We start from the raw sequence: 27048 nt of genomic DNA on the forward strand, positions 1-27048 counted from the left end.
GATGTTGGGATGAGGATTTTTGCTTGTATATCATAAGTGATTGTGTGAGATTTACATTTTTCTACCCACCCTTCCATCTTATTATATAATATAAACATGATTTTTTTTAACATCATCATGTACATCTATATTTTAATATTAAAACTACACGTGAATGCTTGGATCTATGGGCCATTGCTTACTATTTATTTTTTTAAGTAAGTTGTTAAGATCTGGAACATCAGATAGTATTCAAATTCTGCAAAATTGAATAATCTTGTGGGTATCTTCATGTGCTCTCAAAACATGAAATTATTATATTTCATTACCTTATCATTATCTAAAGATATTTCTTAATCTTTTTTATGCACTAATTAATTTTTTTTTGTAAAAAATTATATTTTTTATTAACAATCTTGTCTTACCTAACTAGGCAAACGTGCTTTGCACGTTGCTCCCACTTAGTTTTATATATATATATATATATATATATATATATATATATATATATTATAGATATATGTATGTCTTTTCCTCCTGCCATCTTGTGATCTCAACCTTATATGTATAATATTCTCATGTGCTGTTCTTGCATATTGTAATATGAGAGAGAGATCGTGAAGGAATTTTTAGACGAAATATAAAAAATAATAAATTTAAATTTAAAAACAAAAATAATATTAAACAATTATATTCAAATAACCGTTTAATTTTATAACGAGTAATGCTACATATAGTTGTGAAGTGTGCAAGAGTCATGTAATCGTTCTAAAAAAGAATAGAATTTACTATTAAAAAATTAATTTTCTTTTCATATGAGTCTCTTATTTATTCATTTTTTTTAAGTCGTGAGTGTGCGTATCGTTTGCACACTTACCTTGCAAATATCATTTTTCTTTCAATAATTAAATACCGGTTTGAATATTATATATTAGCTTGGTTTTCCTTCTTTTCTTTTTAATATTTGTCTGAAAAAGTCTTAACCTTTTCCCTCCCTTGTGATCTCAACCTTAAATATATATTCCCTCTCTCACTAATTTCTTGGTCAAAGTCTAGGGTTTTAATGTAATTCACTAATTCCTTCGTCAAAGTCTACGATATTAATTAATGCATGTCTTTTCCTCCAAGCATCTTGTGATCTCAACCTTATATATGTAATATTCTAATGTGTTGTTCTTGCGTATTGTAATACGTACGAGAGAGAGAGAGCATGAAGGACCAGCCCCAAAAAGTTGAGGACGTCTCGAACGGGATGGCAGAATGGGAGACGTAGACCATTCGCAAACAACAGAGAATAGAGCACTATGCTGGACGTCATCCTATCAGGGTCCACGGTGTGAGCCCCCTCCCTAGATACCTCCAAACCTGCCGAGGCAAGCCAGTTATATTTTGAGCAGATCGCTAGAAGGTTAGCGCTCGTAATTTACTTCTCAAATATTATTAAAATATAAAAACTTTTAAATTTTCAATTTTTAATTTTTTCACCTAGTCTTTATAATTTTTCTAAATTTATAAATAAAACATAAAAAACAATACAACTTTTCTAAATTTAAAAAGAATAATAATATTAAAAAAACCATATTCAAATAATGGTTTAATTTTATAATATTTTTATTCAACTTTTTCTCTCATGAAATTTAATAAAATACTTTAACTCAAACTATTTCACTATTATAAATATTCACCAACAATTTCAATATTATTTACAAAATTTTTATTTGATCTTATTATCCAAACATTCCCTAAGACGTTTCACGTGCGTGCGTACAGCAGCTAGGATCACGACTGTGGCACTTAATTCTAACTCCAATATATATTTTCATTAATTAAATACGGGTTTTAATATTATTAGTTTGGTTAATATTACCTTTTTTTCTTTTTAATATTTGTCCTAAAACGTCTTAATTAATTGTCACGATCGATCACTTTGACTTATAAAAACGGATTCTTCGTCAAAGTCTACGGTAATGTAATTCACCTAATTTCTCCACTAATATGCATCTCATCACCTCCTTCTTCCTACTTTCTTCTTTCTCCTATATTATATATATATATATATATATATGTATTGTCTTTCCCCCCATCTTGTGATCTCAACCTTAAGTATATAAAATTCTCATGTGCTGTTCTTGCGTTCTGTAATAGAGAGAGAGAGAGATCATGAAGGTGTTGTGGTCTCTTGTACGCCTGTGCTGTGTTTTTCTGCTGATCTTCCTGCATGCATCCTTTGGTACTGCACAAAAGTAAGTATGTGTACATGTGTGTATATAAAAATTTACCCTTTATATATATATATATGTATATATATATATATGCACGGATCCCAATTATTATTTTTGCATCCACACTTCTGAATTAATATTTTGTACAATTAACCCTTCTGTCAAACTTTACGTTTCATGTTTTCATCGATTTGTAGGGGTATTATTCCTCCTGCTTCTCCCAATGCAATAGGCCGCAAGCCCAATGGCGACGACAGAGGTAGCTCTCCATCACGTCCCATCGGAAAGCCCCCCGGAAGCGGCGGCCCATGATCTGATGATCATCAATCACATGCACTTACCTAGCTAGTTCAATAAATCAAGCTACATACTAATTAATAAAATATATATATATATATATATAGATGTTTAATAAAGATCAGATGATGAAACAGCAGATCATATATATATATATATATAGCCTAGCTATATGCAGGCTGAGATCATCTATTGTTTCTTTCTTTAGTGAGTTAAATATTTCCGTGTGCTACTTCTATTAATCGATGATTTCTTAGAATTCGTATCATTTTTTACATTAATCTATATTAATAATTATTATTACTATTAATTTAGTGAATGATATTATATACAATAATCGTAAAGTAATAAATATTATGCAGTTATTTTAAAAAAATAATACGATTTATTATTAAAATATTAATTTTTTTTTAATGTAAATATCATATTTATTTATTTTTTTTAAAAATAATTACGCGACATATATACCTAACACTTATAAATATCATTTCTTATATTAATAGACTGCATGCCTAGCTAAGAGTGCAAGCAAGGATCGGTCAACCATCAGGAACATCATCTAGCAACAAGTACCGATCAAACACGTATGCTCAATTTGCAGAACAAAATTAAAATTAAAGGAAACGAGTTCTAAAATGCAAGCTTTCCATCGGTTGAGATCATATATTCTTACGGAGGCAATCTGCTTTAATTTGGCCCCTGGCTAGGCATTACAACAGTGGCATCTCTCTCTCTCTCTCTCTCACTAACTGCATGAGAAAGCATCATTCACCCAACAGTATCCACGCTGATGATCAGAAGTTGGCATGCCACACTATACTAAGGGGTAGTTCGGATCCAAGAAATCTGCTCAGTTGTGTTAGTTATTTTTTATGAAAATAATTATTTTTTATTAAAATGAGTTGCGTTGGTCTCAAATAATCATTCTCCTAGTATATAAATTGTTATAGATACTCATTTTTTTTGTAGCAAGTACATGCTGATTTTCTTATAGTACGTACACAATAATTATAAGGGAACACAAGTGCATGTATATGTCGCACTTAAGTCTACCCGATAATCCAATATATATATATATATATTCATAAATTACGAATTTGAATATTATAAGCTAGCTAGCTTGGTATATAAATTTCCTTCTTTTCTTTTTAAATTGTCCAAAAAGGTCATAATTGACACAACTTTAACTTATAATTTAAACAAAATATTTCTTCGTCAAAGTCTACAGGGTTATATAATTCACTCATTTCATCTTCATAGTCTAGGGTATTAATGTAATTCATTAATTCCTTCATCAAAGTCTAGCTAGGGTATTAATGTAATTCACTAATTCCTTCGTCAAAGTCTAGCTAGGGTCATGTAATTGATCACTAAAGTCTAGGGCATTAACGTGTTTCCCTCCCATCTTTTAATAATTTACTAATGTGTTCTTAACAAATATTTAACAAAACTATGATAGATATGTATTTTATCAATTTGTTATTGTTAGAATCATCACAATAATTGTACAGTCATATTTGTTAAATAAGACTATATTAAAATATTAAAAATAATAAAAGATCTAATAAATAAATACAATATTTATAGAATCCAAAAATAAACGAAATAAAATACTACAAGAAATTAAATTTCTTATCAATGTTATCAATATAAGATTTGTTTTTAATAAAAAATTTCTTATTGATAATTTCATATCTGATTTTGAAAATATTAAAGTTGTTATTAACATCAGTTTTGTTATTAACGGGATAAATTTATCCAAGAAAAAAATATTTGAAATGATATATCTAAACAAATCATTAAATAAAAATCAATAATAAAAAGAAAAAACAATATATAACTAATTCAAAATATAAGGAAATAAAATGTTGAACAACATTATTTTTTTAATATTTTATTTATATCGGATTTTATTTCTTTTTTTAAAAATTAGACTATTTCTTCCTAAGATGTGTTAGTCTATAAAGCCCAAAAAACCACAAAATCCGGCCCACCATTACCCCCGCGACACATTTTAAAGAAAGTGGCAAATCCTAATTTTTTTTAGCTTTTCTTCTATCTATTTGTTACTCTTTCGGCCGACAGCCTCTCTCTCTCTCTCTCTCTCTCTCTCTCTCAATACACCATCTTTGTTACGTATTGGAAAGAAACCCTAGCCTTTAGGGGGCTTGTCTGAAGCACGTGGACCGGGTCAATATAAAAGGGGCCTTATTTATCTTTATTTGCTTTTATGTTTGCGTGATTGAGTCTAGTATGTGTTAGTGGGTCACGATGGCCTAGTGGGTCATTTTATATATAAGTGGGTTAGTTTCTATTTAGTGGGTCAGTTATGGTTGAGTTTGTTGGTCATCATTTGACCAATTCTATCTGTAATTTACTATAAATATTTCTTCAGTGCATGAATAAGGAATTAATCACTTTCTACAAGTTTTGAGAGTTACATCTTAGAGGACTAGGCCCCTCGAAGTGCCTGCATAAATTACAAATTAATTTCCAGCCAACATAGTAGTGGTATCACAACCACGTTCCTGCGCCATGGTTGAGGATACACGCCATGAACAATTGGTAGAAGCAGTTTCCATGTTAAAGGGTGAAATTGTGCACCTGCAAGAAGAACAAGACAAGCAAAAATACATGCTAGAAGCCGTGTTGCAGCAGCTCAACAATTTGGCAGCCAGCTATGAACAATTGGTATGAACAATTGGTAGTACAAGCAAGTAATCAACATATGGGAGAAGGATCTTCCAACCAAAGAGGCTAGTTTAAGTTAAATCCATTGTTTAAGGGGAATGAGGGTATTTATTCTAGAACCCTTAGATTGAACTTTCCCAAGTTTGATGGGTCAGAACCCATGAAATGGATTTTGAAGGCCCAACAATTTTTTGCCTACTTTAATACACCTGAGGACCAAAAATTACAAATTGCCTTCTTTTACATGGAAGGAAAGGCATTATCTTGGTATTATTGGTTAATGGATTCAAGACCTATTGGAGGATGGGATGAGTTTGTTTTAGCACTTAAAGTGCATTTTGGACCCTCTACTTATAAGGATCCAATGGGGGCATTTACCAAGCTAAGACAAACAGCCACTGTAGAAGAATACCAAACTTAATTTGAGGCCTTATCCAATAAGATTACTGGACTCACGGAGGATTTCCGTATTAGCACATTTATTAGTGGCCTAAGGAATGCTTTGAAAATTATGGTAACTATGCTTAAACCAAACATTATTTCAACTGCGTTTGGTTTAGCTAAGTTGCAAGAGGAGGAGGTGGCTAAGAGAAATAAGGGGCTATCAAGTAGAGCCCACAACCAGATTGTACTCACAAATCCTTACATTCGCAAACTCCTTGCACCCACACCTCTAATGAGGTTACCACCCCCACCACCTAAACCTGAAAATAGAAACTATACCACAACCCATAACCCAAACAAAAAAACCACCATTCCCATAAAAAGAATTACTCCTGTCCAAGGGGCTTTGATATTATTGTGATGAGAAGAGGAAGTTGAAACAAGAGAAGGGAAGCTGGCCATTATTCAATCGGAGGAATCTGAAAAGGAGGAAAATGAGTTAGGGGAACTGCTAGGCATATCATTACATGCCATGGCAGGTTCACTATCACCTAAGATCATGAGGGTTGAGGGTTTTATTAATTAATCATCACAAGGTTTTAATTCTTGTTGACATAGGTAGTACACATAGCTTTGTAGATCCATATGTAGCAAGGAGATCTAAGCTGCCAGTGGGAGAAAGCTATATGATAGTCAAAGTGGCTAATAGAGATAGCCTTCCTTGCCAAGGTTACTGTTGGGCAGTTTCTATTCAACTACAAAATTTAAGGGTTAAAGCTAATCTTTATTTGTTGACTTTGGGAGGTTGTGATGTGGTGCTAGGTGTAGACTGGCTGATAAGTCTCTGGACCATTCTATGGAATTTTACTATTTTAACCATGTAATTTAATTTCAAAGGAAGTGAGTTTAAATTACAGGGGCTGCAGCCACCCCGAGAGTCTTTAGAAGAAGAAGAACATATTCCAAAGCTAAACAAGGGGACTGCTAAAGGAGTCTGGTTGCATTTGATTGGAGGAGAAGTGAGGATAGTTGAACGATCCAACATACCAGCAGTGTTAAAAATAGTGGAAAATTTTGGGGCTATGTTTTTAGAACCTAGTGGTCTACCTCCACCTTGGAGTCATGATCAAAAAATTGTGCCGCAGGAGGGTTCAAAACTAGCTTGTGCTCAGTGTTATAGGTATCCATACTACCAGAAAATAGAAATAGAGAGATTGGTGGCTAAGATGTTGAGAAGTGGGATCATAAGAAGAAGCCAAAGTCCCTATGCTTATCCGATGTTGCTTGTTAGGAAGGTGGATGGAATTTAGAGAATGTGTGTAGATTACCGTGCCCTCAACAAAGACATGGTGAAAGCTAAGTATCCTATTCCTAACATTGATGAGTTCTTGGATGAACTTTATGGGGTTGAAATATTTTCTAAATTGGATTTACACTCAGGTTATCATCATTTCAGTATGCATGAAGGGGACATCCACAAGATAGCTTTTAGGACCCATGAGAGTCACTATGAGTTCTTGGTAATGCCATTTGGGCTTTCCAATGCCCCTTCTACGTTCCAATGGTTGATGAATGAGATATTTCGACCCTATTTAAGGAAGTTTGTTGTGGTTTGTTTCTTATGACATATTGGTTTACAACAAATCATTGGAAGACCATTTACAACATTTGTAGATTGTACTAGATATATTAAGATCTCATAAGTTGGTTGCAAAACAGTCGAAGTGTGTATTTGGTTATAGTGAGGTGGAATATCTTGGTCACTTGATCTCTAAAGATAGTGTTAGAGCCGATCCCCACAAGATTACAGCAATGCAGAGTTGGCCGCTGCCCAAAAATTTGAAGGCCTTAAGTGGATTTCTGGGTCTCATTGGGTATTACAGAAAATTTGAGTAGGGTTATGGTGCCACAATAGCACCCCTAACAGCTCTACTCAAGAAGAACTCCTTTGTGTGGTTTGACAAGGCTCAAGCAGCCTTTGATAAATTGAAAGAAGCCATGGTTAGTCCTCCAGTTTTAAAATTACCTGATTTTATTAAAACTTTCATGGTAGAATGTGATGCTTCAGGTGAAGGGTTGGGAGCTATTTTAATGCAAGAAGGAAGGCCTATTGCCTATCTAAGTTAAAGAATGAAGGGTAGAAGTCTCATGCTCTCTAGTTATGAGAAGGAACTGTTGGCCTTGGTAATGGCCATAAGAAAATAGAATTATTTGTTAGGGCAACATTTCAAGGTCCGCACTAATCAACAGGCCTTGAAATACCTTTTGGAGCAAAGAGTGGGTACCCCAGCCCAGCAAAAATGGGTATCCAAGTTGTTGATTTCTCGGCAGAATATAAAAGTGGAAGAACCAACAAAGTGGCACATGCCCTATCGAAGTTACCTTACACTTGAAAAATCAGATCCAACAACTAACCCAAACACCAAACCAGAATCCAACCCTTCCATCCAAGCAGAACACAAACAGCCCATCCTCAACAACAGCTAGACCATTCAGCCAAAAATACAAGCCATAAGCATAATGAAAACCCAATGGATAGAAGAGCTTAAAAAGACTTACCCTCAAGATTCCCAGTTGCAAGAGCTTATGAGCAGCTACCATCAGGGAATCTTGGACCAAGCCCAATACCAAGTTCGCAATGACCTACTCTTTTACAAGGGTAGGTTACATCTAGGAAACTTGGTGTCATTCCAGCAAGAGATCCTGCAGCAGTTCCACAGCAGTCCATTAGGGGGCCACACATAAGTATATAAAACATATGCTTGAATAAAAAAGGAATTTTACTAGCCTAGTATGCGAAGAGATGTTCGAGCCTTCATTCAAGCTTGTAATCTATGTTAAAGAAACAAGGTGGAAACAATTCAACTCACAGGCCTGCTCCAGCCTTGCCAATTCCCACTAGAAATCGGCAGGATCTAAGTATGAATTTCAATGAAAGGTTTCAAGAGGGCGTACAGTGATCATGGTGGTGATAGACAGATTGAGCATATATGCTCACTTCATGTCTCTTTCACATCCATATACGGTAGTAACAGTAGGATGTGTTTTTCTGGACAATGTATTTAAATTGCATCGTTTTCCACTACTATTGTAAGTAATAGGTATCCAATTTTTACAAGCTAGTTCTGGAAAGAACTATTTCAAATCAGTGGCATAGAACTATTATTGAGATCAGCATACCACCCTCAAATTGACGGCCAAACAGAGGTGATGAATAAAGGATTGGAAGGCTACTTACGATGTTTTTTAGGAGACAGACCACAATGTTTTTTATGATGGTTGACTCTAGCTGAGTATGCTTATAACACATCAGAGCATACATAAACTCGGGTTTCACCATATGAAGTGGTATACGGGCAGCCACCCCCAAGGATGTTGCCATATGAACCAGGCTCCACAAGTGTTCAAGCTATAGATGAGGAGCTAAAAAACATAGAGTTTATCAACAAATTAGTCTAGGAAAACTTGAAGGAAGCACAAGCCAAGATGAAGATATATGCAGATCAAAAGAGGACTGACAAGCAGTTTCAAGTAGGAGATAGAGTTTACCTGAGGCTACGTCTGTACCGATGTCCACCGTGATGAGGAGGAACCTCAAACTGTCACCAAGATATTATGGGCCGTATACAATGGTACATAAAATAGGAAAAGTTGCGTACAAACTAGATCTACCACAAAACTCACAAATCTACCCTATTTTTCATGTATCTTGTTTAAAAAAGACAGTGGGATAACACATAAGGCCACTTACCGAGCTGCCAAAGGTAACAATAGAGGGAACTCTAGAGCCTAAGCCAGAGATGATACTAGACAGAAGGATGGTTAACAAGGGACATAGAGCTAGAGTATAGATGTTGGTATAATGGAAAGGAATGGCTAGAGAAGATGCCACCTGAGTGGATCCTAATGAGCTCAAACAGGGCTTCCCTGAGCTTAAGGGCAAGCTTTTCAGAAGTGGAGAAGTGTGTTACGGATTGGAAAGAAACCCTAGCCTTTAGGGGGCTTGTCTAAAGCACATGGGCTGGGTCAATGTAAAAGTGGCCTTATTTATCTTTATTTGCTTTAAAGTTTACATGATTGAGTCTGGTATATGTTAGTGGGTCACGATGGCCTAGTGGTTCATGTATATGTAAGTGGGTTAGTTTCTATTTAGTGGGTCAGTTATGGTTGAGTCTGTTGGTCATCAGTTGACCAATTCTATTTGTAATTCACTATAAATATTTCGTCAGTGCATCAATAAGGAATTAATTAGTTTCTACAAGTTTTGAGAGTTACATCTTGGAGGACCAAGCCTCGCGAAGTGCCTACATAAATTAAAAACTAATTTCCAGCCACCATAACAATCTTCATCTCATTTTCTCTCTATTCTTCTCTCCATTACTCAATCTTCTTCACCTCCCATGCTTAAGTCTTCCATTTCTCAACATCCTCTCTTTCTCCCACACCCCCCCCCCATTTCTCTCTCTCTCTCTCTCTCTCTCTCTCTCTCTCTCTCTCTCTCACATAACTTCACCATCACCCTACAGACACCTGCATGCCCCGACGAAGATGAAAACCACCGTGTAAATGAAGACCACGTCTGTGAATAGGTTTTTTATTTCTCTATTTGTTGGATGTAAATGTGGTCGTTGAATATCTGTTCCTCGAAATGGATTTTTTTTTTTTTTTTTTTGTTGGGTTTGTGAATTGGTTGGATGTGAAATTTCTTGTTGTTTCTTGTGCGTGCTTTAGTTTTTTGTGTAAATCCTATTTCTTTTCTCTCAGTGGGATCTAAATCTGAAGGGAAACTTCAGAAATTCTTTCCATCTTGTTGTTATTTGATTCAAAACTCTACGATTTTGTAAAAATCTTCGGAAAGTTGGGATTTTTTTTTTCATTTTCTTCCATATATTTTGGGTTTTTTTTTTTTTTTTTTTTTTTTTTTTTTTTTTTTTTTTTTTTTCTGTGTTGCATGTGTATGATTTATTTGATCATAGTCTGGAAATTGTATATCCAACATTTGTAATATATATAAGTGCAAATCCTGCTGCTACAATATTTTTGTCTAACATTTTATTTTTCAATTTTACTCGTATTCTTAAATTCCGTTCGGATTCTTTTCATTCTTTTTTTTTGCCAACTGCTGATTTTGTCTTTTTGCCAGCTACTGATTTCATCTTTTTACATTTCTGAGCGTGTTTTTAGTACTGATTTCTTTCTGAGCGTGTTCTTTCTTTCCTCAGCGTAGCGTGAGTGAATTTCTTACACTAGAATCACATTGATCATGTGCATATACATGATAGCAAAAAAAAAAAAAACCCCCAAATAGAATAAAAAGCATATTTTCGTATACGATTAAGTGGATTAGTTCTTCATAAAAAATAACCCCAACAAAATCAAACAAATCCATTTGGATATACATGACACCAAACACAGTCTGTACGTTGTTTTAATTTCTACAAGTTGAGTAAAAAAATCATATACGTATACATGAAAGCAAACCAAACTAAAGAACAATCTGTAATATATGTCTAGATCTAAAAAAAATAAAAAATAAAAATTCTCGTATGATTCCAGAATCAAAGGGTGGGGAGATCTAAGAGGTCCTTACACCCAGACCCTGCTGCTGTGGTTTTCATCATTTTTGTTGACACCAAACATTGCTTTGTGGGATTTTGTAGAGGGTTGAGATTATTCTTGATGGAAGCTTGACGGAACAGAGAGAAGGGATAAGAGATCGGGACCGAGTGATGAAGAGAGAAAGAATGAGAGGGAGGTGGAATAAAGGACTTAGTAAGAGACAGAGATATACAGAGAGAGGATGAGTGTGGTTGCTGTTGATGGTGGAACATCGGCCAGACGGTGAAGCGAGGAGAGAAGAGGCACCATCGAAAATTTTCAAAAAAAAAAAATCGCACCTTTCAGAAGACAAAATGGGTTGCGGTGGGAGGCGTAGGCAGCGGCGGATTTGGGTTGCGATGGCAAGTGCAGAGATGTTACGTGCACAATTATATGTTGTAATAAAAGAAGAATAAATCTGGCCAATATGAGGTGCCAATAACCTCCCTCACACAATATTTGGATGAACACTCGATAAACTTCATTGATGACTGTAAAAGAACTTAAATAGAAGACTGAATACTCTGGAATAACTACCCATAAACAACGTGGCCCCACATGGCTTGTAACTTCCTAACAAATAATCATAACACACTTTGACCAAGTCCCAAGTACTGGGCTAATAAATAAATGTGGCTTATTAGCCTACGACCCACCCTCTGACTTAACAACTAAATGAAGGACTCCAAAGACAACATAATTACAACTCATGCCACCATATAAATTCATCCTAAACATCCCTAATTAGTAACCCTACCCTTCAGACATTAGCTCCTGGTTCTACGCTACGCACCTAACACTTCTTCCCCCTTCAAAAGATCTTGCCCACAAGATCTGGCTATTGCCTTCGTAGATCATCAATATCTTCCCAGGTAGCATCTTCTATATTTTCTCCTTTCCATTGAATGAGTAGTTCAGCTCCAGCCCTATACCCCTTTCTTTTGATTCTTTGCTGTAGGACCTGTTCTGGTTTAGGAATGAAAGTTCCTTCAGTGGTGACTTGAGGAAGTGTTGGTATAGGCTGGATTTTATCTCTGGTATGTTTCTTGAGACACGAAACATGGAAGGTGGGAAAGATTCGAGATTCTTTGGGAAGATCTAGTGTATACACAACTTTTCCAATTTTTCAAAGAATCTGGAAAGGCCCATAGTAGCGAGGTGACAGCTTCAAGTTTCTTCGCATGGCTACGGACAATTAACGATAGGGTTTCAATCTCAGGTAGACCCACTCTCCTTCCTCGAATTCCCTGTCGGTTCTATTCTTATCAGCATAATATTTCATTTTGTGTTGTGCTTCTTGCAGATTTTCTCGTATCAGTTTGGCAATGAAGTCCCTGTTTCGCAGTTCCTCCTCAACTATGTGCACTCGGGTTGTTCCTGGCTCATAAGGCAACATTTGGGGTGGAGGTTGTCCGTAAACAACCTCATATGGTAAGATCTGAATAGAACTATGCCTTGTTGTGTTATAAACATATTCTGCAAGAGGTAGCCATCGTGCCCAATCCTTTGGCCTGTAACTGGAAAAATATCATAAATAACATTTTAAACTTTTGTTGGTTACCTTTATTTTTCCGTCTGTCTAGGGATGATAGGCAGAGCTCATTAATAGTTCTGCTCCACATATACGAAACAATTCTTTCCAGAACTGACTTGTGAATATTGGGTCCCTGTCACTGACTATGGTCTGGGCCATACCATGTAGCTTGAAAATATTTTCCATGAAAATCTTGGCTACTGACAGTGTTGTATCAGGGTGAGTTAGTGGACTAAAGTGAGTGTATTTGCTCAATCTATCCACAACTACCATTATAACAGTATATCCCTTAGCTGGAGGTAATCATTCGATGAAGTCCATACGAATGTCTTCCCAATTTTTCTGTGGTATAGGAAGAGGTTGAAGCAACCCCGCTGGTTGGAGGTTTCAACCTTGTTCCTCTGGCATACATCGCACTCTCGAATGAAAGTTCTTACATCACTGAGTTGACTTGGCTAGAAAAATTCCCTTTTAATCTTTGAATTTGTTTTATGAACTCCCGTGTGACCCCCTAATGGACTGCTGTGAAAAACTACAGGATCTGCTGCTGGAATGGCACAAGGGTTCCCAAGTGAAGCCTACCCTTGTAAAAGAGTAGCTCATTACGAACTTGGTATACTGCTGAATCCAAGGTCCCTTGATGGTAGAGGTTAATTAACCTCTGCAACATTGGATCTTGGTGGTAAGACTTTTTTAAACTCATCTATCCATGTTGCTTTGATCATACTGATTGCCTGAATTTCTGGATTTATGGTAATTGGGTTGCTGTTTGGTTGGATGGAATTTGGTGGGGAAAGGTTCTATATGGTGGGTTTGGGAGTGTGGATCTGTATTTCTGTTTGGGTGTTCTGAGTTGGGTAATCTGGATAAGGCATCAGCTACGGTATTAGTCTTACCACTCTTGTATTCGATCACAAAATCATAGCCAAGTAGTTTGGAAACCCATTTCTGTTGAGTAGGGGTTCCCACCCTTTGTTCCAAAAGATATTTCAAGGCATGTTGATCAGTGTGTACCTTAAAAGTTTGTCCCAGCAAATAGTATCTCCACTTCCTTATGGCCATCACTAGAGTAAGTAGTTCTTTCTCATATGTTGATAGAGAGAGACTCCTACCCTTCAAAGCTTGACTAAGAAATGCAATTGTTTGTCCTTCTTGCATGAGAACTACTTCCAATCCTTCACTTGAGGCATCACACTCAATAACAAAACACTTAGTAAAGTTAGGTAGCCTTAATATTGGGGGATTCATCATAGCTTCCTTCAACTTCAAAAAGGCTTGTTGAGCCTTTTCATTCCAGCAAAAAGCATACTTTTTTAGTATGGTTGTCAAAGGGGCAGCAATCTTTCCATAATTTTGCACAAACTTTCTATAATACCCTGTGAGTCTTAAAAATCCTCTTAATGCCTTGAGATTCTTAGGTTCCTTCCACTCCTGCATGGCTGCAATTTTCTAAGGGTCAGCCTTCACACCTTTACTAGAAACGATGTGCCCAAGATACTCCACTTCTTTGCTTCCAAAGACACACTTTGAGGCCTTAGCAAAAAACTGATGAGTTTTCATAACTTCTAAAACAATTTGTAAATGTGCCAAATGATCTTGCAGACTTTTACTGTAAACTAGAATGTCATCAAAAAATACCAAGACAAATTTTCTTAAAAAGGGTCTAAACACTTGATTCATTAACTCCTGAAAAGTAAAAGGCGCATTAGTCAATCCAAATGGCATAATCAAGAACTCATAGTGACCCTCATGGGTCCTGAAAGCTGTTTTTAGAATATCTTCAGGGTTCATTCGAATCTAGTGATAACCAGAACGCAGATCCAGCTTAGAAAAAACTTGAGCCCCATGTAATTCATTGAAAAGTTCATCAATGTTGGGTATGGGGTATTTGTCTTTAATAGTGTCCTTGTTAAGAGCACGATAATCCACACACATTCTCCAACCTCCATCAGCTTTCCTTACCAATAACACTGGTGATGAGTATGGGCTTTGGCTGCCCCGAATAATTCCTTCTCTTAACATCTCAGCCACCAACTTTTCAATTTCTTCCTTTTGGTAGTAGGGATATCTATAGGGTCATACACAATTAGGTTTAGAACCTGGTAAAAGGGTTATCTTATGGTCATGACTCCTTAGTGGGGGTAAGCCACTGGGTTCCTCGAAAACAGTTTGAATTGATCAAGAATCCCGTGCACAGCCGCTGGTATGGACCTAGTAGCCTCTGAATTTTTTCCTTCCAAAAACTGAACCCAAACTCCCTTAGCAGAATTCCCTTTTAGAGTTTCCACATACTCAGTCTCCTCAACTACTCTACTGGGTAGTTGTATTCCTCTTAGGATGGCAGTGTCATTCCCTAGTGTAAAACTCATAATTAGGTCATTAAAGTTCCACACTACAGTTACCAGTGTTTTGAGCCAATCCATCCCTAAAACAACATTACAACACCCAAAGCTAGTAAGTATAAACTATGAGTAACTTCTAGACTTCGTAGTTGGAGTGGGGCAGCCTTACAGAAACCAAGGCAAGGATGTGTTGATCCATCAGCCAACTTGACTGATTGTTTGGTATCCTCAACAATCAGTTTAGCCTTCCTTGCTACATTTGGATCAATAAAACTATGCGTACTCCCTGTGTCAATGAGAGTAATCACACTAATTTTATTGATGACCCCCGCTATTCTCATGGTCTTAGGAGCATAAACCCCTGCTAAGACATGCAATGAAATCCCTAAAAGTTCACTTTTTTCTTCCTCTCCCTCTTTGGATTCTTCTAAATTAAGGATATCATTGGATTCATCTATCTCCTCATCCTTAATTAAAGTGTGCAAACGCTGTGTAATCGCTCTAAAAAAGATTGGAATCCACTATTAAAAAATTAATTTTCTTTTTATGTGGGTTCCGTATTTTTTATTTTTTTTGAAGTCGTGAGTGTGCATGGTACTGCTTGCACACTCACAACTGCAAATATTATTTCTCTTTTAATAATTAAATACTGGTTTGAATATTATATATTAGCTTGGTTTTCCTTCTTTTCTTTTTAATATATGTCCTTAAAAGTCTTAATTAATTGCCACGACTTTGACTTATAAAAACAGATTCTTCGTCAAAGTCTACGGTACGTAATGTAATTCAATCCTAATTTGTCCATTAATATGAATCTCATCATCTCCTTCTTCCTACTCTCTTCTTTCTCGATCGTACATATATTATATATATATTATAGATATATGTGTGTCTTTCCCTCCCATCTTGTGATCTCAACCTTAAATATATATATTCGGTGCTGCTCCTGCGTACTGTAAGACGAGAGAGAGAGAGAGAGAGAGAGAGAGAGAGAGAGAGAGAGAGAGAGAGAGAGATCATGAAGGTCATGTTGTGGTTTCTTGTACGCTTGTGCTGTGTTTTTCTGCTGATCTTCCTGCATGCATCCTTTGGTACTACTGAGATCAGGTGCGTATGTGTGTCATGTGTGTGTATACTAATATAGATATTGAAACAAATTAACCTTCTAATTAATGAATTCCTTTCTGAGAAAAATAAATTAACCTTTTATAGGAGTACCTACATAGCTCGCTTAATTACTTGATTAATACATGCATGAGTACATCAATTATTAATTTGCATATAAACATGAAACTTCAATAGTATTGTTTCTGTATTATACTGCAGGGGCGGTAATCCACCATCAGCTGGCAGCGAGAGGGATCAGCCAAGATATGTTCGCGGATCACCTAATGCCCCCCCCGGTAGCCATCTATGAATAGTATAGATATATATATAGATGGGTATAGATATATATATATATATATAGAGAGAGAGAGAGAGAGAGAGAGAGAGAGAGAGAGAGAGAGAGAGAGAGAGAGAGAGAGAGAGAGAGAGAGAGAGAGAGAGAGAGAGAGAGAGAGAGAGAGAGAGTTATCAATCAGTCTCAAGCTCATGGTGATGCCCAAGCCATAGATGGAAGAGTTTATAATAGGCTAAAGATTATTCTTCAGTTGATCTTGGGATCGATCTCTCATAATTTTTTTTTTTTTAATTGTATGCCGAATTAAGCCATGTCCCAATGTTTTAGTACCTAAATATTAGAAGTTGATTTCATAATATTTGTGTTATCAATTAAATGTTTGTTTAAATATATGTACTTTGTTATAAATACTTTAAATTAAATATTATGTTTCATTTTAGTATTTTTGTTTCACATATACCTGAAAATTTTTGTTTTCAATTTTGGATTGGATTCTGGACATATACTTAAGACACGCAAGGACTTATCATCCCATTAATTCTATTTTTCACCTTTTTGCATTGATCATAGATGAAAACATTTTTCAAGTTGCAATTGGCTTTGAGAGATTATCAATTTTTTTTTTATCGATAAACAAGATTTTATTGATCATAAGAATAGACAAGCGTCCAAATATATATTCAAGAGTTAGTGGACACCCAAATGCGTGCCCACTAATTCCCATACGGGTCCTAAGGCTATTTATGTAATGTCACACAAAATTTACCAAGAAAACATGCAATTCAATATAATTAAGTAGACCCAGTTAATTCATTTTTTTAAAGTTGAATTGCTTCTAAATTTAAACCTTCTACAAAAGAAGTTATAGTGTTTAAGTGTGAGGGCTAGTGTTATACTTTCTTAAACCAACTAGTTATGAATAATTAAAAAATGAAGGGAGTTATTTTTTATTTTTTAATTTTTTTTAAAGTTGAAATGGAACTAAATATAAACCTCCTAAAAATGCAACTATAGTGTCTAAGTGTGGGGATTGGTGTTACTTTTCTTTTTATAAAACCAACTAGTCATGGTTATTTGTTTTTTAAGGCAAAAGCTCGCTGCTTATTATATTGAATAAGAAATAATATTAATCATTACAATATCTCTCTTTCAAAACAACATTCAAAGTCTGCAAAGGGCATTCTTCCATCCAAGTCTAATAATTGGAGTTGGATCAAGCAAGCTTGGCCAGATTATGTGCAGCTGTACATGTATTGCTGCACAATAATTGAAAGCAACCTTCCAACCTAATCTTCCAGCCAGCATTATACTCCTTAAATCATGGATCAATATTGGACCCACCTCTGCCCAAATTTCTTGATCCATAGTCTGTCTTTATGGCTGCCTGAATAACCAGAGCTAGGCTTTCAAATTTATTGTAAAAAACATAGCATTCCTTCTGATCCATAGTCTCCTCATGACGAATGCTACTAGTTCTATCTCCTTTACTTTCAAATTAACGGTCAAATTTTTCCACAGATCCCAAAAACCCACTATTGAACTCGACCACTTCTTAAGTGGGCTATAGGATTCACCCCAAACATCACAGGCAGCAGTGGAACTCCAAATAGCATGAATTGTTGTTTCCACTTCCCTTTCACATATTGGACACAGAGGTCCTTCAATTACCTTTATTTTCACAAGATTTTTTCTGGTTGAGAGCAGATCATGACAAGCCTTTCATAGGAATGTTTGACAGTACCAAGTACTTAGAGCTTCCATAACAGTTTCCATTCTACCTCCTCTGTTAATGTTGATGATGATTCCCCCATGTTTTTAAAACTTTCTTGAATGCTCCAGGTGATAGGCACTCTTGATAGAGAATTTTTCATCTTTTGAATGCCTCCATGCCAGCTTATTCTCAACTCTTAATTTGCTCAGGGGTACACCACAAATTGCATTAGCTTCTTCTTGCTTGAAAATATGGTAAATAAGGCTTCTATTCTAGTCACTAGTATCTGCATCAATCAGTTCTTGCACCTTTGCTTCTCTATCCATAGTTTTAAATTCCGTTCCATTGCAACCATTTTGGCCGAAATTTTCCATTTCAGTCTAATATCCGGTACATTATATTTTCTCGTTCTATTTTGCTCCAAATTCAAGCATGTTTTGGTCCATTTCGGCCATTCTAGCCAGTATTGGTATTTCGGACCCTATTCCGTTTCAAACTGTTTTAATAATTTTCTTGTACTTGAATGGCATTTTTTGTAAATTTTAAATCTAGATGGTATTTAATTAATTCTAGAATATAAAATGTATTTATATAATTTAGTTTTTTATAACTTTAAATATGTCCCCCCATTCTCTATTTTTTTTTAAGATATCATTATTTTTTATAATTTCTTATTTTTTATTTCTATTTTTTTTCATTGGTTTTCTATCTCAACTCAAGTTTGTGATTTTCTCAATGTGTATTCATTTTAAAAATTTTCAATTCTTTCATATATATATATACACATATACATAATATACACTTACATATATGTATTTATTCTATTAGTTGTTAGTTTATATATACATATAAATATTTATATATAATATATAGTTAATCTCAAAATGGTACACTGCAATGTACCGGCATCAAAATATTCCGTTTCAATATTTAAATCAGATTGATCACCGAAATGGAATTTAAAACATTGATTCCAATGCAAAGGATATCTGTGACGCCCCCAAATTCCGTTTGGGATCGGACGGACATTTGAAGCGTCGATACATGCAGCACAAGGTTACCTGCCCCCGTTCATGACATATAAGATGCAATATTCCTAACATGTATCTAACAATATGCAATATTCGCAGCGGATAAATTTTTTCTTTAGCAATACTATGCACCAAATTGAAAATATCCCAAATGCTTAAAGCATACTTCATACATAAAAATCCATTGAACAACTAAGATCACAACACTAGTCCAAAATGGTTATGATCCAAAAAGTAGTAGAGATGCAACTCAATCGTACAAGTAGTAATTTACGTTAATTACTATATCAACATTTATGTTGCACCATCACTTAGTCAACTGTGTCTAGTTGATCAGCTCCTGATTCTCCTTCAGGTCCTGTAACAAGATCTACCATTCGGGGAGAATGGTAGTTGGGACTACCAAAGTGAGATTTGATTACAAATCTCTGTAAGTTAACAAAAAAACTTACACACAAGTTAATGATGCATGGATGACAGTAAAAGTATAAATGCATAATCAAATTCATAAGTAATTAAAGCATAACTTGGAATACAACATAGCATAATTGACATAACTTAAATTGAAACATGAACTGAACTTGACTTGACATGAACTTGATCTGAAACTTGACTTAGCATGAACTTGCTTTGAAACTTGAATTAACATGAAAAATACATACTCCACAGTTGTTGTTGCCCCATGTATTCTACGTGTAAATACATATTCCACAGTTGTTGTGGCCCCATGTATTCTACACAAACTTGACTTAACATGAAAAATACATACTCCACAGTTATTGTGACCGCATGTATTCTACGTGTAAATACATACTCCACAATTGTTGTGGTCCCATGTATTCTACGGAAACTTATTCTTTAACTGCTTAAATACATACTCCACAGTTGTTGTGGCCTCATGTATTTTACGTGTCACAATTGTTGTGTCTCACGTAGTGTATGCGCCACAATTGTTGTGACCCCATACATAAGTAATCAAGATGAAACGTGACTGGAATATGAAATGACTGAAGCCCTGACGTAACATAACGTGACTTGAACATAACTTGAAATACATGGCCAACTTGAGATAGAAACATTTCGTAACATGGCATAACATATAATATACAACATATTTAACATGACATACTTGCAACAGTGAATATTACATGACTTGACATACATGTAATAGATGGCATACTTAGCATGACGTACTTGTAAGGTACAGTAATACATGATAGAATATATTATGTAACAGATAAAAATTGATGACAGAATAAAATCTGTATAATAGACAATTACGTGATAACTTGGCATGGCATGACATATATGATAACACACATACATACACTGTAGTTCCTTTACTTAGCACACATACACAGTAGACTGCTAGTAAGTTAAAACCTAACTTACCTCGATCTCCGCGTTTCTTATAAAACTTCAAGTGCGATCACGAAGAACTGTAATTAATGATTCTAAAAGGTAGAACTAAATTACTAATAATTTGAAATATGGAAAATACTAACTTAAAGAGTAAAATTTTCATTTTACTCTCTACATGTGGAAAAATGACCGTTTTACCCATAACTTAAGGATTTTGCATACTAACTCCAAAAGTTTTCAAAATTTACATTTCTCATGTAAATTTTGTCCTAAACTTAAATATCAACTCAGAAAAATTTAAAATAAAACACAACTATGAAGAACACACTATGGCCGAAACATCCATAGGTCATTTTCTTTGATTTTTGTTGCAATTCCTTCCAATTTCAAAACTCATGCTTAAATCAAAATTTTGCAACAAACATCTTCCAATCCTAAGTTCAAAACCATACTTAAAACATCCATTTAGAAAAAGCTAATAATTAACACCAAACTGTTTTGTAAAAAGATCCAAGCACTTGAATCACAAGTTTTAACCTTAAATCAAAACATCTCCAAGAATTTCAAAAATCAAATCTTACTTCTAACATATTCATAATATCATCCTAATATCAACCATGCTTTAAATCATCAAATTAAAGTCACCAAAATCACAAAATAACATTTGGAGTTTTTGGTTTTACACTTAGTCCAAAAATAGAAACTTTTTCCTCAACTAGTTTTGATAAATCTCTTGATCTATGACTTATAAATATATGATCTTCAAACCAAACCATCACATGGTTTAAAAAGATGTCCTAAAACATATATAAGTTTCTAATTTAAGATCACATGGTTAGAAATTAACCAAAACATAAATTTAGCCAAGAATATCCACGCTTTGGCTTATTTGAATATCTCTTTGCATAAAATTTCATATCTTTGAAACTAACATCAAATATCCTCAAAATAATAATATAACATGTATATAAGATACTTAGGATCCTCCAATAAAATTATTAAAGTCATTAGAATAGGTTTAGACCACCAAAGAGTTAAACTTTCTCAAAACAGAAACTGTTTTTCCTCTTCCAGTTTCTAAGTTTCTAAATCTAAGAACATCTTTCATCAAAACCTTTAATCATGCAAAAATCCTCAACCAATAGTCATATATACATGTTAACAATACTCCATAAAAATTTCGGACCAATATCTATCCATTAGCTTGGTCAAAAATTCCAAACTATAACATATTCTCCAGTTTACCTCCCAGAATGACCTTTTTATAGTTTATACAATATTTTACTAACCAAATGATCTTCAAATGGGGCAAATAAGATATCCATATAAAATAGACTCAAAAAGGAACAACTTATATGAAGGAGACTTTATGATAAAACACTTACAACAGCTTTGAAATTGGCGTGCAAAATACCTCCTAAAAGCTGTCCGAGAGAGAGTGTTTGATATTCTTTCAATGGAAAGTGTAAATGAAGATAATTTCGTGGGGAGATGTGGCTGGAGATAATTATGGATGAGATATGGAAGAGATGAGGCTGGAGTTGTGAGTTGAGTGTAGTTTTCTCCTACCCAAAATATCTATAAAAGATTATCTCATAATATTCTATCCAATAGTATCTACAAAAAATCAACTTAAGATATTTTTATCTAATAATATCTATAAAAATCAACTCAAAATATTTTTACCCAATAATATTCATGAAAATTACCTCAAGATATTTCTTTTTATCCAATAATATCTACAGTTTTGAACAGACGTTTTGTACGAAAATATGAAAAAATGTTATTGCGCCATAAGATTTTAAATAACCCTCCGAGTCTAATGGCACAAACCATAATACATTTTGACACTTCTAACTATCTCCAATAATCAAAAATACACTTCTGATACCATAGTAAATAATAACACTAACTATATAGTTAGACAAAAACCTATACGATTAATGGATTTGTGAAAACTTATGGGGTTTTCACGAGATTCCTAAAGTTAATAGAAATTTCACAATTGAATTTCTAGCGGGCTGTTACAATCTTCCCTCCTAAAAAATAGATTTCGTCCTCGAAATCGAAGTAAGTAAGAAATAACAAGTTAAGGAATATGTGTTGCTTACCAACCTGGTGTCTATCCCGTATATATTTACCTTTGAGATTATGTCATTCTTTAACTCTCTTATTTTAATCAACAATTATATTATACTTCTTTCCACAAGGTTGGCCAATTTGTATCGACACACTCTCCAAACTTAAAATTTCAAGTAAATAATCTTCCGAAACTTTTCTTTAGAAAAACATAGGCGATATAGTTTAAGTGTTCATGTAAATACCAAAGTTAGTAGAGAATTCATCAAAATTAAGCTGTTATCCTCTCTCTCTCTCTCTCTGTTTTTTTTTTTCGGTGGCCCTCTGATTTAGACCAGACAACTCTGATGCGCATGATTTTTATAGGTCTTCTGTAGTTGTCAGGCACCGCATAGCTACGACACTACTTTGTTCTTCTGTAATTGTCAGGCACCGCAGCTATGATACTACATTGCTCTTGTCTCTTGTAGAGAAATGATTAACGAGAGATAATTCGTCATAATTTTCTCTATAAAATAATTATTCAGTTCATCTTCTTTCTCATCTCATCTTCTTCACTTTTCTGAAATTAGTCTGCATTCTTACTCTGCAATCTCTTTCTGTTTACTCACTTTGCAATGGCTCAGCAATCTTCTCATTACCAAAACATGAGGTATTCTGCACCTCGTTCACCAATTGTTTATGCTTCTTCCGTAGGTGTTATAATGCAATCCAATAATGATCTGACTAATAAGTCAGATAATGAACTTATCTACGAGCTTGTGAGTCTCGGTACTCGATACTCATCAGCCATTGTCGCATATTCTCAGCGACTACAATCTAGGACTGGTGGGGTTGACAAACTCCAGGAGAAAATTTCTATCCTTTAGAGGCTTCTTATGGAATCCAACATGAAGATAGAAGCAGTAAAGCGAGAGAACAGAGATTTAAAATCTTTGCTTAACTCTTCTTTTCAAGTAGCTACTCCTTTAGGTAGGAAAAGCATGCAGATTTTTGAAGAGCAAGAGTGTTTAAAGATTGAGGCAAAGAGTCTCAAATTTCTGTAATTTTGCTTTATAATAATAAAATAATACTTCACAAATATTTATATTTGTGTTTCTATCTTCTGGTAGATGTTTTATGTGCTCCATTTTATTTCTTTGAGGGATTTTCATATATATGACATGATCTAATGACTTATATAAATATGTATTTAATCATGCATATCCAAACTCTCAGTAATCTTCAAGTTAATAAAAACCTCAAGGAGTTCTACTGGTCTAGGACTAACTTACTTCTTTATAATCGCAACAATCAGTCATCTTCCTAGGTGGTACTTCAATAACTGACCAGTTAATAACTTAAACTTGAGACTTTCTCTCTTATGATTGACATAACTCTTCTATCCATCATGAGTTATCAATTATTAACTCTAAATGATTTGTTCCTAATGTTCACATAAATCCTCAAGACCAAGATTTTACTCCTCATATAATAGTTTTCAAAAGAAGATCGATTTATGTATCCATAAAGATAATGCTTTGCCAGAAATCATTTACTGGCGGCGTGGTAATACTATTATCATAAATGAATCCTACTAAGGCTAAAGCTTCTCCTCTTCCAAACACAATTTCTATCGTATTCTCAGAATCAAAACAATTCTCCAAATATGTGGAATACCATTCATCAATCCTACATATCCTTTCTCATATTACTAAAAGGTATTCTATATCTACATTGGTATGAACAATAATATTTCTAATGAAAATTGTTACTCTTACCACTAGGGTAACAATTTAGCTTCCAAGCTGAATTCTCAAGCACCACAATTAATAGAAACAATGACTCGTTTGAATCAAACAATATACAATTTACCAATCCCAATGACTTGACCTACTCCAAAATAACAATAATGCAATACTACCACCAATTGCAATTAGATCAACGTTAACTATGTTTACCTCAACTAATTCTTCATCCATTGGGAAATTCTGATCCTCTTGATTGTTATCTCCCTTAGGATTCCGAGGTATTCTATCACGAGTCATGTGTCCCTTCTTGAAACACACGAGTATATGTATTAAAACCACATACTACCTTTCATACCTTAAGAAATTCAAGCCTACTGATGACTAAAATTTCAAGCCTAATGTTTGGTGCATTTCCTAAGGACATGTGGATTTACTACCCAGAGACGTATTGCTCTGATACCACCCTGTGACGCCTCCAAATTCCGCTTGGGATCGGACGGACATTTGAAGCGTCGAGACATGCAACACAAGGTTACCTGCCCCCGTTCATGACATATAAGATGCAATATTCCTAACATGTATCTAACAATATGCAATATTCGCAGCGGATAAATTTTTTCTTTAGCAATACTATGCACCAAATTGAAAATATCCCAAATGCTTAAAACATACTTCATACATAAAAATCCATTGAACAACTAAGATCACAACACTAGTCCAAAATGGTTATGATCCAAAAAGTAGTAGAGATGCAACTCAATCGTACAAGTAGTAATTTACGTTAATTACTATATCAACATTTATGTTGCACCATCACTTAGTCAACTGTGTCTAGTTGATCAGCTCCTGATTCTCCTTCAGGTCCTGTAACAAAATCTACCATTCGGGGTGAATGGTAGTTGGGACTACCAAAGTGAGATTTGATTACAAATCTCAGTAAGTTAACAAAAAAACTTCCACACAAACTAATGATGCATGGATGACAGTAAAAGCATAAATGCATAATCAAATTCATAAGTAATTAAAGCATAACTTGGAGTACAACATAGCATAATTGACATAACTTAAATTGAAACATGAACTGAACTTGATTTGACATGAACTTGATCTGAAACTTGACTTAGCATGAACTTGCTTTGAAACTTGAATTAACATGAAAAATACATACTCCACAGTTGTTGTGGCCCCATGTATTCTACGTGTAAATACATACTCCACAGTTGTTGTGGCCCCATGTATTCTACACAAATTTGACTTAACATGAAAAATACATACTCCACAGTTATTGTGGCCGCATGTATTCTACGTGTAAATACATACTCCACAATTGTTGTGGTCCCATGTATTCTACGGAAACTTATTCTTTAACTGCTTAAATACATACTCCACAGTTGTTGTGGCCTCATGTATTTTACGTGTCACAATTGCTGTGTCTCACGTAGTGTATGCACCACAATTGTTGTGACCCCATACATAAGTAATCAAGATGAAACGTGACTGGAATATGAAATGACTGAAGCCCTGACGTAACATAACGTGACTTGAACATAACTTGAAATACATGACCAACTTGAGATAGAAACATTTCGTAACATGGCATAACATATAATATACAACATATTTAACATGACATACTTGCAACAGTGAATATTACATGACTTGACATACATGTAATAGATGGCATACTTAGCATGACGTACTTGTAAGGTACAGTAATACATGATAGAATATATTATGTAACAGATAAAAATTGATGACAGAATAAATTCTGTATAATAGACAATTACGTGATAACTTGGTATGGCATGACATATATGATAACACACATACATACATTGTAGTTCCTTTACTTAGCACACATACACAATAGACTGCTAGTAAGTTAAAAGCTAACTTACCTCGATCTCCGCGTTTCTTATAAAACTTCAAGTGCGATCACGAGGAACTGTAATTAGTGATTCTAAAAGTTAGAACTAAATTACTAATAATTTGAAATATGGAAAATACTAACTTAAAGAGTAAAATTTTCATTTTACTCTCTACATGTGGGAAAATGACCGTTTTACCTATAACTTAAGGATTTTGCATACTAACTCCAAAAATTTTCAAAATTTACATTTCTCATGTAAATTTTGTCCTAAACTTAAATATCAACTCAAAAAAATTTAAAATAAAACACAACTATGAAGAACACACTATGGCCGAACATCCATAGGTCATTTTCTTTGATTTTTGTTGCAATTCCTTCCAATTTCAAAACTCATGCTTAAATCAAAATTTTGCAACAAACATCTTCCAATCCTAAGTTCAAAACCATACTTAAAACATCCATTTAGAAAAAGCTAATAATTAACACCAAACTGTTTTGTAAAAAGATCCAAGCACTTGAATCACAAGTTTTAACCTTAAATCAAAACATCTCCAAGAATTTCAAAAATCAAATCTTACTTCTAACATATTCATAATATCATCCTAATATCAACCATGCTTTAAATCATCAAACTAAAGTCACCAAAATCACAAAATAACATTTTGAGTTTTTGGTTTTACACTTAGTCCAAAAATAGAAACTTTTTCCTCAACTAGTTTTGATAAATCTCTTGATCTATGACTTATAAATATATGATCTTCAAACCAAACCATCACATGGTTTAAAAAGATGTCCTAAAACATATATAAGTTTCTA

At 34.5% G+C, this 27048-nt stretch overlaps 1 long non-coding RNA gene across 1 annotated transcript; it reads left to right on the plus strand.

The window, feature by feature from the left end:
* The first annotated feature begins 15646 nt into the window (after positions 1–15646).
* On the plus strand, positions 15647–16888 carry LOC122297687. The gene is made up of 2 exons (XR_006238856.1): positions 15647–16154; positions 16374–16888. It is a non-coding gene; the product is annotated as an uncharacterized LOC122297687 (long non-coding RNA).
* Positions 16889–27048: the final 10160 nt, after the last annotated feature.

Source organism: Carya illinoinensis, chromosome 15 (genome assembly GCF_018687715.1).
Source record: "Carya illinoinensis cultivar Pawnee chromosome 15, C.illinoinensisPawnee_v1, whole genome shotgun sequence".
NCBI classification, from domain to species: Eukaryota; Viridiplantae; Streptophyta; class Magnoliopsida; order Fagales; family Juglandaceae; genus Carya; species Carya illinoinensis.